This window comes from Salvelinus fontinalis, chromosome 3 (genome assembly GCF_029448725.1).
Source record: "Salvelinus fontinalis isolate EN_2023a chromosome 3, ASM2944872v1, whole genome shotgun sequence".
NCBI classification, from domain to species: Eukaryota; Metazoa; Chordata; class Actinopteri; order Salmoniformes; family Salmonidae; genus Salvelinus; species Salvelinus fontinalis.
In genome coordinates, this window is record NC_074667.1 from 46,879,236 (window position 1) to 46,894,900 (window position 15,665).

At 41.5% G+C, this 15,665-nt stretch overlaps 1 protein-coding gene across 3 annotated transcripts in view; it reads right to left on the reverse strand.

The window, feature by feature from the left end:
• Nucleotides 1-11,216: 11,216 nt before the first annotated feature.
• fhit (fragile histidine triad diadenosine triphosphatase) overlaps nucleotides 11,217-15,665 on the reverse strand; it is a 359,526-nt gene continuing 355,077 nt past the window's right edge. For all 3 annotated transcript variants that reach the window (XM_055917160.1, XM_055917158.1, XM_055917157.1), the window contains one exon: nucleotides 11,217-15,548. The gene's annotated coding sequence lies outside the window, so the exon portion shown is untranslated. The remainder of the gene's footprint in view (nucleotides 15,549-15,665) is intronic.

Genomic DNA, 15,665 nt, shown 5'->3' on the forward strand with positions numbered 1-15,665 from the left:
GAATGGCACACATACACAATCCATGTCTCAATTGTCTCAAGGCTTGTCTCACACCTGTCTCCTCCCCTTCATCTACACTGATTGAAGTGGATTTAAAATGCGACATATACAAGGGATCATAGCTTTCACCTGGATTCACTTGGTCAGTCTGTGTCATGGAAAGAGCAGGTGTTTTGTACACTCAGTGCATGTAATGTGAACATTCAAATTTGGACTGGGGTGCAGAAGGTCAAAAGGTCTGAGCCACAATTAATGTTACAAAATGTCCATAAGCAGGAGAAGGTTTGCAGAGAGAAATGAGAACTTAAGGGAAAAAACAGCTATTTTCTCCAAACACAAGTTTTAAGCTCCATGACCTGAGCTGTGCTTGAGACTTTTCTAGAAACTCTTGAATTACTCCCTCCAGTGCACAGGCACACGGCGGCAGAAGCGGAGTAATGAAAAACGTGCACGTGGATCCGTGCGGACAGAGTTCAGTGGACCAGGTGTTGGCACTGGCAGCGTTAGGCCTGTCCGCCCCACACGCACGCCCTCTACTTATGGAGAATGAACGAGCTCACAGCCCCCAGTCCCTCCCTACAAGCCAAATCACAATTCCTTTCAGCAGATCTCTTCTGGGGACACATACGTACAGCAGGAGCAAATGGAACAACCTGGAAATATGCAGCCATCTGCACTGAACCCTGGCCACAGAGGCACTGGAGTGATAAATGATCCAGCAATATCACCCAGGTTCAAATCACATTCCTCTTTTTCCCTGCCTCAGCCACGAAGGGTACACTAAAATGACCTCTTCTTGAGTACACACATTCAGAAGGAGGAGGATCCCCAGGCGAATGAATCACTGATAATGACATTTCCCTGTAAATATATGGGCTTCCTTTCTTCACCCACACCAAATGTGGCAGTGAGATGCTCAAGTGCTAGTGCTCTTTGCCCTGGGGGTGAGATCTTGAGCTGATATCTCATGCAGAGGAGCAGCTGATGTACCCCCCACACAGGTGCTTTCACACCCACAATCCAACAAGGGATTCACACTGGAGAACCCTGCTACCCTGCTTCACAACCAGGCACGTACACAGATAGGGCTCTACCTGTGCAGAGCACATGCCCTTTTATCCAAATATGCCCAAATATCCAAATATGCATGGCTTGAGAGATGTGGTCATCGGTCGAGTGTGTGTAGCGAGCGAATTAGTGTAAATATCAACAGTACTGCCACAGCAGCATGCCATTTGATTAACACTTGATAACACATGATTTAGCCAACAGTACATCATCAATATTATGTCTGGTTGGCAGAGAAAGGTAGAAAAACAGAGAGAGGTAAATCACCATCAGTAAAACAAATCGAGCTAGCTAAATAGCAGATGTACATCAATCATCAACATCAATGATCAGCTGAATGCCCACCCTCTTTTCCTGAGGAGGTCGTCATTGGAAATAAGAATTTGTTCTTAACTGACTTGCCTAGTTAACCTTTTGTCAATAGGTGGCGCAGGTAGCATTTTTTATTTCTGGGTGTCGCCAAATTAAACTGCCTCGTGCTCAATTCTTGATCGTACAATATGCATATCATGAATTCTATTGGATAGAAAACACTCTCTAGTTTCTATAGCCTTTGGAATTTTGTCTGTGGGTGACCCAGAACTCTTTCTACAGCGAAATACATGACAGGTACTGCAATGGTCTGAGAGCGAAGCTCTGATTTCAGATCAGTTTTAAAAGTCTGTGTCGTTCCTATGGAACGACATGAACTGCACCCGCCTTCCCCTGGATGTCAGTAACCAATGAGAAGTGGAATGGGCTTGCTGCGTAGCTCTCAGAGGTTATAAAAGGCCAAGGAGCGAGAGGGGTCTTCCTTTCGACGCTGAACATTGCGCGAAGTGGACCTCAGGATGCCATTTTCAAATGCTCAATTTTAAACGTTAGATGTATCCATCTGTAATTTAATTAGACATAGGTGTTAGAAGCATCATAACGAAGCTATTTTAAACCAAGTTATATCAGATTATGCGAGTATATTGTGAAGGAGAAGTGGGGGAGGCTTGGGCATGTTGCTGTGGGGGGTGGAGGGCTGTTGATCGGGGTAGGTGTAGCCAGGTGGAAAGCATGACCAGCCGTAGAAAAATGCTTATTGAAATTCTCAATTATAGTGGATTTATCAGTGGTAACAGTGTTTCCTAGACTCAGAGCAGTGGGCAGCTGGGAGGAGGTGCTCTTATTCTCCATGGACTTTACAGTGTCCCAAAACTTTTTTGAGTTTGTGCTACAGGATGCAAATTTCTGCTTGAAAAAGGTAGCCTTAGCTTTCCTAACTGCCTGTGTATATTTGTTCCTAACTTCCCTGAAAAGTTGCATATCACAGGGGCTGTTCGATGCTAATGCAGAACGCCACAGGATGATTTTGTGCTGGTCAAGGGCAGTCAGGTCTGGAGAGAACCAAGGGCTATATCTGTTCCTGGTTCAAATTTGTTTGAATGGGGCATGCTTATTTAAGATGGTGAGGAAGGCACTTTTAAAGAATAACCAGGCATCCTCTACTGACGGGATGAGGTCAATATCCTTCCAGGATACCCGGGCCAGGTCAATTAGAAAGGCCTGAAGTGTTTTAGGGAGCGTTTGACAGTGATGAGGGGTGGTCGTTTGACCACAGACCCATTAAGGATGCAGGCAATGAGGCAGTGATCGCTGAGATCTTGGTTGAAAACAGCAGAGGTGTATTTGGAGGGCAAGTTGGTTAGGATGATATCTATGAGGGTGCCTGTGTTTACGGATTTGGGGTTGTACCTGGTGGGTTCATTGATAATTTGTGTGAGATTGAAGGCATCAAGCTTAGATTGTAGGATGGCCGGGGTGTTAAGCATGTCCCAGTTTAGGTCACCTAGCAGCACGAGCTCTGAAGATAGATGGGGGGTAATCAGCACAGCTGGGGGCAGAGGGTGGTCTATAGCAAGCAGCACCGGCGAGAGACTTCTGTCGTGTCTTTGGCTATGCCGGATTAATTGCTATGACATGCTATTCTATAAAATACTTTCTCCGTAATTAATATCACCTGATTGAGCTAATCGGGTAAATGTAATTAACTAGAGAGTCGGGCACCACGAAAGAATATTTATAGAGCTGTTATCTTCCGAATAAACTCTTAAAGATTTAGCAATATTTTACATCAATAGCAGTCAACATCAATCGTCATCTTACTTCAGTCTCATATTCTGAAAGTTGTAAATTCTTGGTTATCTGCAAGAATCCTGGCTAACAAGTTGAATCAGCAATACAAAATTGGGTTTAATTATTTATTTACTAAATACCTAACTAATCACACAGAATCACACATACACAATTAAATCAGAACTTGATTACAAATTGCCGTCATAAAGGAAAACGCCCCTAGTGGGCGGAACAGATATGACAGCTTGTTACACAAAGGAAAGGGGGCTGGGTTTTAGTGAAAGAGCGGGAGACTGGAACAGAGGCGAAGCTGTGCTATCGTAAATACAGTATCTTATGCATTCTAAATTACCACCCATTTGGAAAAGGAAAATGCAATTAATATTTACTCTGAGCTGCGCTTCAGTAGGTTGGTGGTAGATGGAAGACCGTGTTGCCAAACCGAGTCCTCTGTCCTTTGAAGAATGTCTCTGGTGGTCACTGGATACGTTGTAGTAATGTTGTTGTGTAGTAGACGGGATACTCTGACTGTCCTTCCTAACCTGCGTTTGTAGCAGCTGTTGCTAACTCAACGGCTAGGAGGTATCACTTCTGTAGTGAATACGAGTTCAAAGTTCATACCATTCACAACCAAAGCTCATGCTGATGTTGGCTTAGTTCTGTAGTTATTACCTGAATCATTCTGACATGGGATCGTCACCCTCATATCTTCGGAAAAGGAAGTTATATTTTTGTCAATGGCTTTATATAGTGGAGGGAGGGGGGTGTGTCTGAAAAGTTTGTAACCCATGTCTCTTCACAGGGGCGGGCCACTGGTAGAGCAGAGGCCCAAACTTATGAAAACCCAAATCTCTCATTTGGAAGCTAAAATTACATTTAATCTCTTCACAAATAATTTCATATTCAAACATTTGAATTAAACAACAATTCCATGTGAATCCGATACCTCTGATGTTTAGACTTTCCACAGTAGAGTTTATGGCATCCTATCATTGATGAGAATGTCTCAGATGACAACCGAACTGACATAATATACCTTAAGTACCAACGCATATGTTCAATTGGTCGGATTACCAGAATATAGTTAATTTCCCCCCCAACTTCTGATGTTCCCAGAATCTCTATGTTAACCAAGGGGTTTTCTCATGTCACATCAGTGTAGTAGGGAGAGGGAAAAAGGGGGAAAGAGGTATTTATGACTGTCATAAACCTACCCCCAGGCCAACGTCATGACACTTCTTTCTGGAAAGGTGGATATTTTTTAGATGGGGGGCAATCAGCACAGCTGGGGGCAGAGGGTGGTCTATAGCAAACAGCAACGGCGAGAGACTTCTTTCTGGAAAGGTGGATTTAAAAAAAAAGTAGAAGCTCGAATTGTTTGGGTACAGACCTGGATAGTAAGACAGAACTCTGCAGGCTATCTCTGCAGTAGATTGCAACACCGCCCCCTTTGGCAGTTCTATCTTGTTGGAAAATGTTATAGTTAGGGATGTAAATTTCAGGGTTTTTGGTGGTCTTCCTAAGCCAGGATTCAGACACGGCTAGGACATCTGGGTTGGCAGAGTGTGCTAAAGCAGTGAATAAAACAAACTTAGGGAGGAGGCTTCTAATGTTAACAGACATGAAACCAAGGCTTTTACGGTTACAGAAGTCAACAAATGAGAGCACCTGGGGAGTAGGAGTGGAGCTAGGCACTGCAGGGCCTGGATTAACCTCTACATCACCAGAGGAACAGAGGAGGAGTAGGATAAGGGTACGGCTAAAGGCTATCAGAACTGGTCGTCTAGTGCATTCAGAGCAGAGAGTAAAAGGAGCAGGTTTCTGGGCGCGAGAGAATAGATTCAAGGCATAATGTACAAACAGAGGTATGGTAAGATTTGAGTACATTGGAGGCAAACCTATTCATTGAGTAATGATGAGAGAGATATTGTCTCTAGAGACATTTAAACCAGGTGATGTCACCGCATATGTGGGAGGTGCTTGCTAAGTAAGTGAAACTGAAAATGACAATCTCTTTCTATTTCTCTCTTGCTTCTTATTCATTTTGGAAGAAATTAATTTGTTCAAAACTGTTCAACTATTGTCTTTATCTCTCTTTGCGTCAACTACTCACCACAAATGTTTTTTATTTAATGCTTTTTTTTACCCCTTTTCTCTCCCAATTTTGTGGTATCCAATTGGTAGTTACAGTCTTGTCTCATCGCGGCAACTCCCACACAGACTCGGGAGAAGCGAAGGTCGAGAGCCATGCATCCTCCGAAACACAACCAAACCAAGCCGCACTGCTTCTTGACACAATACCCGCTTAACCCGGAAGCCAGCCACACCAATGTGTCGGAGGAAACACCGTACACCTGGTGACCATGCATGCCCCGCCCCACCACAGGAGTCGCTAGAGCGCGATGGGACAAGGACATCCCTGCTGGCCAAACCCTCCCCTAACCCGGACGACGCTGGGCCAATTGTGCGCCGCCCCATGGTTCTCCCAGTCGCAGCCGACTGCGACAGAGCCTGGACTCGAACCAGTATCTCTAGCGGCACAGCTAGCAACTGCGATGCAGTGCCTTAGACCACTGCGCCACTCGGGAGGCCCTCACCACATTTTATACACTGCAGTGCTAGCTAGCTGTAGTTTATGCTTTCAGTACTAGATTCATTCTCTGATCCTTTGATTGGGTGGACAACATGTCAGTTCATGCTGCAAGAGCTCTGATAGGCTGGAGTATGTCCTCTGGATGTTATCATAATTACTGTGGAAGTCTGTGGAAGGGGGTAAGAATCATGAGCCTCCTAGGTTTTGCATTGAAGTCAATGCACCCAGAGGAGGACAGAAGCCAGCTGTACTCCGGCTACACCATGGTGCTACCCTACAGAGTGCTGTTAAGGCTACTGTAAACCTTCATTACAAAATAGTGTGTTTTAATCAGTTATTTAGTGACATGATTATATTTAGTATAGTTTTATATAAAAAGGATAACTTTTTTAATGTTTAACAATTTAAATCTTTATGAAATTCACTGAGGAGGATGGTCCTCCCCTTCCTCCTCTGAGGAGCCTCTACTGTGTTGTAGGTTATTGTCCTGCTGAAAGGTGAGTTCCTCTCCCAGTCTCTGGTTGAAAGCAGTCTGAAGCATGTTTTCCTCTAGGTTTCATGTTATCCTTCAAAAACTCCCCAGTATTTGCAGATGTAAAGCATACCAATACATTGATGAAGCAACCACCATTCTTGAAAATAAATTATTCAGCAATTACTCAGTGATGTGTTGGATTGGCCCCAAACATAATACTTTAGTGCATAAAATATGCATGTTTTGGGATATTTGTATTCTTCTTTTCAATCATTTACGTCATTATTGTGGAGTCACTACTCAGTTTTCTCCCATCACAGCCATTGAACTCAGTAGCTGTTCACCAATGGTCTCATGGTACCAACCCTGAGCACTTTTATTCCAGTCCTGCAGCTCAGTTCAAGACGACTGCATCTTTGATGTGTCTCGGTGGATTAATACATAATTAGTACATAATCCATAGCATAATTATTAACTTGACCATGCTTAAAGAAATATTCAATGTCTGATTTGTTATTGTTACCCCTCAACCAATCACTAACCTTCTTCATTGAACTTCGAAAAGCTCCCTGGTCTTTGCATTTGAATCTGTGCTTGAAATTCAATAGTTGACTAAGGGACCTTACAGATGTTGTATGTAGGGTTAGTCATTCAAAAATCATCCACCCCTATTATTTCACTCAGAGTCCATATAACTTATTATGTGATTTGTTAAGGCTTGCCTAAACACAGGGCCAAAATAATTATGCAACAACTATATTTTAATTATTAAGTTTATATTAATCAAAAAAATATGTATAATTTTTCTTCCACTTTGACATTACAGAGTATTTTGTGTAGCTTGTTGACAAAAACTACAATTACATACATTTTAATCCCACTTCTTTACACAATAAAATGTAAAGAAATCCATGGGGTCTAAATACTTTTGTGAGGCACTATAGCTACTGTAGGCTACTGTACCACACAGCTTTGACCATCACAGGGCCTTTCATTTGTTATTGAGTACTGCAAGTACTGATGTGGTATTACATCCAGATTAAACTGGTTTTTCACATTCAAGCATCCTACTATTTATTGCAGTCCCGTTTTACATGGTATGGGTTATGGGTTGAGTTAGCTACATGAAATAATGTCTATGAAATAATGTCTTTTCACAAATATAAGGGAGTTATATTTTCAGAGGCCTTGGATATGGCAAAAGAAAATGCTGAGTAGAGAAGTGAACAACGTTGCTCTCATTTATTCTAAGATGAGCTAATTATGTTAGAGTCTGCTGTCTTGCTGTGTGTTTGGGGAGTAAAATGTTGCTGTACTTTTTCTCTTTCTCTCACTCTGGAGAGAACAGTTTGAGAGCCATCTTAGCGAAGCGGTCTGTTAGTTTGTCATTAATCGCGCAGCGTGTAACCCAGAGGGCAGGGGGTTGACATGTTATTGGCACCACACCCCATGGGTACCACAGTCAGGGGAAACTTCTGCCCTTGGTTGTGGTGGCAAAGGCCATCTCCGTGACGGCTTACATACTCACTTCATTTTCTTAGCCACAGGCAAACAGCATGCTAGGGCCCCCTTGGACATTCCCCAATCTCCTGTAACATAATGTATTTTTTTATTAATTTAAGCAGCTTTGAGGATGTATTTGGGAATTCACCTATTTTTTCTTTCTCTCACAACTAGCTATGTTTCAGAAACCAAAACCAGACAGAGAAAAGTGCATTTGTATTATTTTAATATACAGTACCAGTCAAAAGTTTGTATGCACCTACTCATTCCAGTGTTTTCCTTTATTTTTCTTACTATTTTCTACATTGTAGAATAAAAGTGAAGACATCATAATTATGAAATAACACATGGAATAATGTAGTAACAAAAAAATATATATTTTATATCTTAGATTCTTCAAAGTAGCCACCCGTTGCCTTGATGACAGCTTTGCACACTCTTGGGATTCTCTCAACCAGCTTTACCTGGAATGCTTTTCCAACAGTCTTGAAGGAGTTCCCACATATGCTGAACACTTGTTGGTTGCTTAGTCCCACTAAGCGCAAACCGGATGGAATGGCATATTGCTGCAGAATGCTGTGGTAGCCGTGCTGGTTAAGTGTGCCTTGAATTCTAAATAAATCCAAACATTGTCACCAGCAAAGCACCCCCACACCATCACACCTCCTCCTTCATGTTTCACGGTGGGAACCACACATGCGGAGATCATCCGTTCACCTACTCTGCATCTCACAAAGACATGGCGGTTGGAACCTAAAATCTCTCATTTGAAATCAGGCCCAGAGGACAGATGTCCACCGGTCTAATGTCCATTGTTTGTTTTTCTTGGCCAAAGCAAGTCTCTTCTTCTTATTGGTGTCCTTTAGTAGTGGTTTCTTTGCAGCAATTCAAACATGAAGTGTCACGCCCTGATCTGTTTCACCTGTCCCTGTGATTGTCTCCACTCCCCCAGGTGTCGCTGATTTCCCAAGAGTATTTATCCCTGTGTTTTCTGTCTCTCTGTGCCAGTTCTTCTTATCTGTTTTTCCAAGTCAACCAGTGTTTTTCCCATTCTCCTGCTTTTTGCTATTCTCCTGCTTTTTGCTATTCTCCTTTTTCTAGTCCTCCCGGTTTTGACCCTTTCCTGTTTCTGGACTCTGTACCCGCCTGACTGACCATTCTGCCTGCCTTGACCACGAGCCTGTCTGCCACTCTGTTCCTCCTGGACTCTGATCTGATTTTGACCTTTTGCATGTCCACAACCATTCTCTTGCCTGCTCCTTTTAGATTAATAAACATTGTAAGACATGCAGGTAATAGCCGATTTCTGAAGCTGGTAACTCAAATGTACTTATCATCTACAGCAGAGGTAACTCTGGGTCTTCCTTTCCTGTGGCGGTCCTCATGAGGGCCAGTTTCATCATTGCGCTTAATGGTTTTTGCGACTGCACTTGAAGAAACTTTCAAAGGTCTTGAAATTTTCCGTATTGACTGACCTTCATGTCTTAAAATAATGATGGACTGTAATTTTTCTATGCTTATTTGAGTTGTTCTTGCCATAATCTGGACTTGGTCTTTTACCAAATAGGGCTATCTTCTGTATACCAACCCTACCTTGTCACAACACAACTGATTGGCTCAAATGCATTAAAAAGGAAAGAAATTCCACAAATTAACTTTTAACAAGGCACACCTATTAATTGAAATCCATTCCAGGTGACTACCTCAGGAAGCCGGTTGAGAGACTGTCAAGAGTGTGGATAGCTGTTATCAAGGCAAAGGGCGGCTACTTTGAAGAATCTCAACTATAAAATATATTTTGATTTGTTAAAACTTTTTTTGGGGTTCCTACATAATTCCATATGTGTTATTCCATAGTTTTGATGCCCTCACTATTATTCTACAACGTAGAAAATTGTAAAAATAAAGAAAAACCCTGGAATGAGTAGGTGTGTCCAAACTTTTGACTCGTACTGTGTGTGTGTGTGTGTGTGTGTGTGTGTGTGTGTGTGTGTGTGTGTGTGTGTGTGTGTGTGTGTGTGTGTATATATATATATATATATTACTATTTAAGATAACAAGTTGTTTAAACAACTTAATTGTTCTGTTGTCTAATTAGGTCACATTTGTTATGCAGCGCCAGTTGTGCTCGTCAGACTGTTGGTGCAGCCATTCATTCACTGATTCCATCCATTGATATGATTATTCATTGACAGTTCTTTAATTGGACTGATTTTGAATGCCATAGCATGTACGTGGGGCAACAAGATCTCACGGTTTGACCAATTCTGACCTTTAGCCACGTCTTTTCAAAAATCTCATTTAGAAGTAACCCCAAATTTGTACTTGTTTTTGACACCCTGGTTTGCTCCTCCCCTCCTGCTCATCATTCTCCTTCATTCATTCTAAATGGTTATGGTAAGGGTTAAGGTTTGGGATAGGGTTAAAACAAAAAATACGTAAAACAAGTGTCTACCACTGAGATTGAACATGCGACCCTCGGAAGGTTAATGCTGAGCAGGAGGAGCAACCCCGCGACAATCGGAAGGTTAATGCTGAGCAGGAGGAGCAACCCCGCGACCCTCGGAAGGTTAATGCTGAGCAGGAGGAGCAACCCCGCGACCCTCGGAAGGATGATGCTGAACAGGAGGAGCAACCCCGCGACCCTCGGAAGGATGATGCTGAGCAGGAGGAGCAACCCAGCGACCCTCGGAAGGATGATGCTGAACAGGAGGAGCAACCCCGCGACCCTCGGAAGGTTAATGCTGAGCAGGAGGAGCAACCCCGCGAACCTCGGAAGGATGATGCTGAACAGGAGGAGCAACCCCGCGACCCTCGGAAGGTTAATGCTGAGCAGGAGGAGCAACCCCGCGACCCTCGGAAGGTTAATGCTGAGCAGGAGGAGCAACCCCGCGAACCTCGGAAGGTTAATGCTGAGCAGGAGGAGCAACCCCGCGACCCTCGGAAGGTTAATGCTGAACAGGAGGACCCCGCGACCCTCGGAAGGATGATGCTGAGCAGGAGGAGCAACCCCGCGACCCTCGGAAGGATGATGCTGAGCAGGAGGAGCAACCCCGCGACACTCAGAAGGATGATGCTGAGCAGGAGGAGCAACCCAGGGTGTCAAAATTTTACATTTGGAGAAACTTCGAAATTTGCCGTTTGGAGAAACATGGATAAACATCAGAATCTGAAGTCAAATTAGTAAAACCGTGAGATGTTGTTGGCCCACTTACATTTTCTGGCATTCAAAAGCAGCTTTAACAGAGAACTGTCAATGAATAATCATATCAATGGTTGGAATCAGTGAATGAATGGCTGTAGCAACGGTCTGACAAGCACAACTGGCGCAGCATAACAATTGAGGCCTAATTAGACAAAATAAGTGTTTAAGTTGTATCTCATTTTAACAACTTAGTAAAAAAAAGAGATACTAAATCATTCACACAAGATACTAAGTTGATCAAATGAGATACTAAGTAATTCGGACAACAGTATAAGTTATTTTTTGTATTTGGGGGAGGGGGGTAGCTAACAGAAAAAGGGAGGGCACAAATGTCACAAAAATAATAATGTTCACAATCAGCGGGGATAGAGAATCAAACCAAAACACTCCCCAAATCAATTCAAATGTACCGGTTGGACCGGTTCTGACTGATATTTTGGTGTACAGAGCACTCTGTGAACGTCGCAGGGTCCAGTGCTTTCACTACCATTCTGTCAGCGGAGCTGACTTGAAGTGTCAGGTTTCACACCCAACATTTTCATAGGGAGTGATGTGTCACATTTTCTGGCCTATCCAGACAAATAATCAATTTTCCTCTGCCTCTGAGCAACGGAGCCAAGCCTGGGAGACTGCATATTAAAGGGGACAGTCTCGTGAATCCAGCAATCATATTATTCACATCATATTCTCAGCTGGATTTAGAGCTGAAAAATCTGAAAAAATACTAAATAATTGTGTATAATAGAAACACAACCACTTTCTCTTGGTACCGAGGGAGAAAATGAATTTGTGCACAAAGCTGAAGTTGTAACGAGTCTGCAGATATCCGAATAGTGTCTCTACACTGCTTAGAGGACGCTTGGCAGAAAATGATCTGTCGTCAGTTATATGAAATGCGGCCAAATTTGTACTGTCACTAAATATTATATTTATTTTACAGTTATAAGAAATGAGATCTTATAGTAAGTCATTACAGCACCAAACACCACAAAAAGGTTCATTACTGCTCAAAAACATTGCTCCAAAAGCCATTCCATTCACTAAGGACTACCTATTCAAGAACCTGGATACAATTTGAGAGAAGAATAGAAAAATAGATAGGGGAAAACTGAAGGCCATTTTTGATAGCCCCAACTGCATGCAGACCTGTCACAATATATACTACCTCTGATCAGGATGTATTACTCTTTGCTGTTTTTCTGTTCACTGGTAGAAACTGACAAGTCTGTAGAAATGACTACTGGTTAATAATATTGTTCTTATTGTTATCAGCATAAGTAATATTAGGAAGGTAAACATGTAATGTGGTTAACACTGCTAGCAAAAATTCATATAGATGACATTACCACAAATGTGAGAGTATTTCTTGGAGACCTAAATCTCATCCATGCACTCATACCCACAGGAGTAGTAGAAACCCCTGTGCAGTATGGGCTGTACACAGTGGAGGCTGCTGAGGGGAAGACGGCTCATAATAATGTCTGGAACTGAGCAAATGGAATGGCATCAAGCCATGTGTTTGATGTATTTGATACCATTCCACTCATTCCGCACCACCGATTACCATGAACCCATCCTCCTCAATTAAAGTGCCACCAACCTCCTGTGGCTGTACATTACATAAAAAACATTGCCATGGCATATACAGTGCATTCGGAAAGTAGTCAGACCCCTTGAATTTTTCCACATTTTGCTACGTTACAGGCTCATTCTAAAATTGATTAAATTGTTTTTTCCCCTCATCAATCTACACACAATACCCCATAATGGCAAATCAAAAACAGCTTTTTATACATTTTTACAAATTTATAACAAAGAAAAAACTTTACGAATGCACTGTATAACCAGTCTTAAAAGAGGTTAGCGACATTTTGCTATTCGATTCTCGTTCACATAATGAGAGGCACCATTACTTAGGTCAGTACACGGTTTCTTCAAACGCACCAATAATGGAAGACACATCCATTTAGTTGAACCAGAGGATGTGTTTCTATTACTGGTAAATAATGATGGTTATAAATAATAAATAATGATGGTTATGTGTGGGGTCTCCAACCACATTTCTTAGTAATGCTGAACTCGCTTGCTGACATGAGCAGATGCATATCTGATGGTCCAGGGATATTATCATTTGAAAAGAAGCTGTATGGCTCTATATATTGTTACATTCAATGATGGTGGAAAGAGGAAAATCAGTGTTTCCCATAAGTGAGGGGACTCCTCTAGTGAATACATGGGTGGCCAAAACACACAACACACAACTAGGTTTAATGTCCATGGATCTTTCGCTCTGTTGGGACAGAATATGCTAGGTCCTTGGATGCTTTTACATTTAGTTTTTCATGTCAATGTTCATGGTTTAAATAAATATTATAACAGCATTTGGGTTGTGTAAATCATTGTAATGAAACATCTAATCTATGAAGTTCAGTTAAACAGTTTTTCTCTTGAAATACAAGCAAAACATTAGTCAGAGAAGTTCCCAAAAGCCAATCTCACAGTGTTGTGTACTTTTGTGTACCAAAGTAAAGTGATTCATGGTACCATTGCAGCGGTAGCCTAGTATTCCTATAAAAGATGTTGGGAGTTATTAGGCCCTATAACCATGTCAGAGAGGTAATTAAACCATACCTCAGTAAATAAGAACACTTCGAGTCATCCATCTAATAGATTTGGGATGTGCCTTCTAAATGGAATTCCATTCCACAGCATGTGACATTTATTTCAACGTTATTCTCTGGTAGCTAATTATATTCAATATGCTTTAACGATATCCAATTCTATGTTCCTACTAATTATTTCATATTACGATCAACCACAAACCTGTGAAATGGAAGGGATATTAAAAGGGGCATTTGGATCGAGGTAACAGTGTTGGTCCTGAAGCCAAGGCCAAATATGAACTGTATATTCCTTTATGTGAGGCTATGTTTCCCTCACTGTGTGGGAAAGTGTAATCTTACTGGACCTACGGTAGATGGATTTTCTCCCCCGACTCTTTGAATTATTGCCATTGAAGAATTCCTCATGCTTAATAATATTGTTTAAAATTCATGGGGCCTTTTACAGCTTGATTACCACTAGAAAGCGACTCACACATTGTATTTCAAGAACAGAATTGTATTTCTGCATCCAGCTGAGTAAATGGCAAGACTGGCATTTTATTCCAACATCGATACAAAAAAGAAAATCAATGTAGGCTTATGCTGTGCTATTCATCAAGCATAACCACAAGGAATCAATCCATTACTGTGGTCATTGTTTCAATCATAATGCCACTTTACTGGATGTTGATGTGGAGTTCAATTCACACCATTTATTATGGTCCATTTTTCAACCTTGTACCAAACAAAACCCATTCCCTGGACTCAACACTGTTAGATAAATAGGTGCTATCTAGAACCTAAATGGGTTTTTGGCTGTCCCCATTGGAGAATCCTTTGAATAACCCTTTTTTGTTTGAGGTAGAACTATTTGGGGTTCCATGTAAAACCCTTTCCACAGAGGGTTCTACATGCAACCCAAAATGGTTCTACCTGGAACCAAAAAAGGGTTATCCTATGGGGACAGCCGAAGAACCCTTTTGGAACCCTTTTTTCTAAGAGTGCAGGGAAATGCTTTTAAGCACTTTACAACTTTGAAGGAATTTGAAGGAAATAAAAGTGTATCAAAGCTTCAACTGAAAACTATGAAATTAGGCTTCAAAATGCTTCTCGTAATGTTTCAGGCCTTCATTATCTCACTGTAAATGATATTTTTTTGGTCTCTTCTTGTCTTTCCTATATATATAACTCTTATTTTAACTGAATGTGATATCTTGTGTTTTTCTTGTTATGTATTTGTACGTTTTATGTGGACCCCAGGATAGTGTAGCTGCTGCATGTGCAGTAGCTAATGGGGATCCTAATAAACTAAACTAAACTGATTATTAGGAAAAGCAAACTTTTTTCCAAATCAGATACTTAAACTTAATCACAAATATGAAGAAAAACCAGCAACAACAACATCTCTGCTTTCCACTACTATGACCTCCGGCAATGTGGAAGCAGATCTATTGCCTTCAGCTGACTCTTTGGCAGGCTTGTTGTCTCCTACGGCACACTAAATCTGATTTGACAATTTCACAGATCCCAGAGCAGCTGCTCCTCTTTATTAACCACATGTTACCTTCATTATCCACTCGTTTTTAGCTCCGCTTTGCATGGAGGTGCCCACATGCATGTTCATAGCTGTGACTGTAGGGTTTAGAGGACCTTTAAATGTTGTTATGAGCACTGATTTGGTGGGATTCAGAACTGATGCAAGGGAGAGCGATTGATGAATAATTCAACATGTACATGTTGTGACACTCATGGAATATAAAAACAACAACAATAACTCTGGTACAAGTCTAACCCCAATAAATTCCAAGGAGAACAACAAAAACACCACAAAAAAACATCTGAGGTAATAATACAAGTCACACATTACATTTAAAGATGTATCAACTGTAATCAACCACATCAGTTCAGTTCAAAATAAGTTTTTCAACAACAGTGCCAACTGAAGAATAATCCACTTCACAATCACTTGAAACTTTGTAAGTTGTCGTTATAGAGATTCTGGATTGGAAAAAAGACAAAACACAATAAGTCATGAGTCACTAACATGAACCTTTTATTTCAACTAAAGCACTCAACAACAACTTTAACATCATGGGCAAAACATTTTTCAATGTA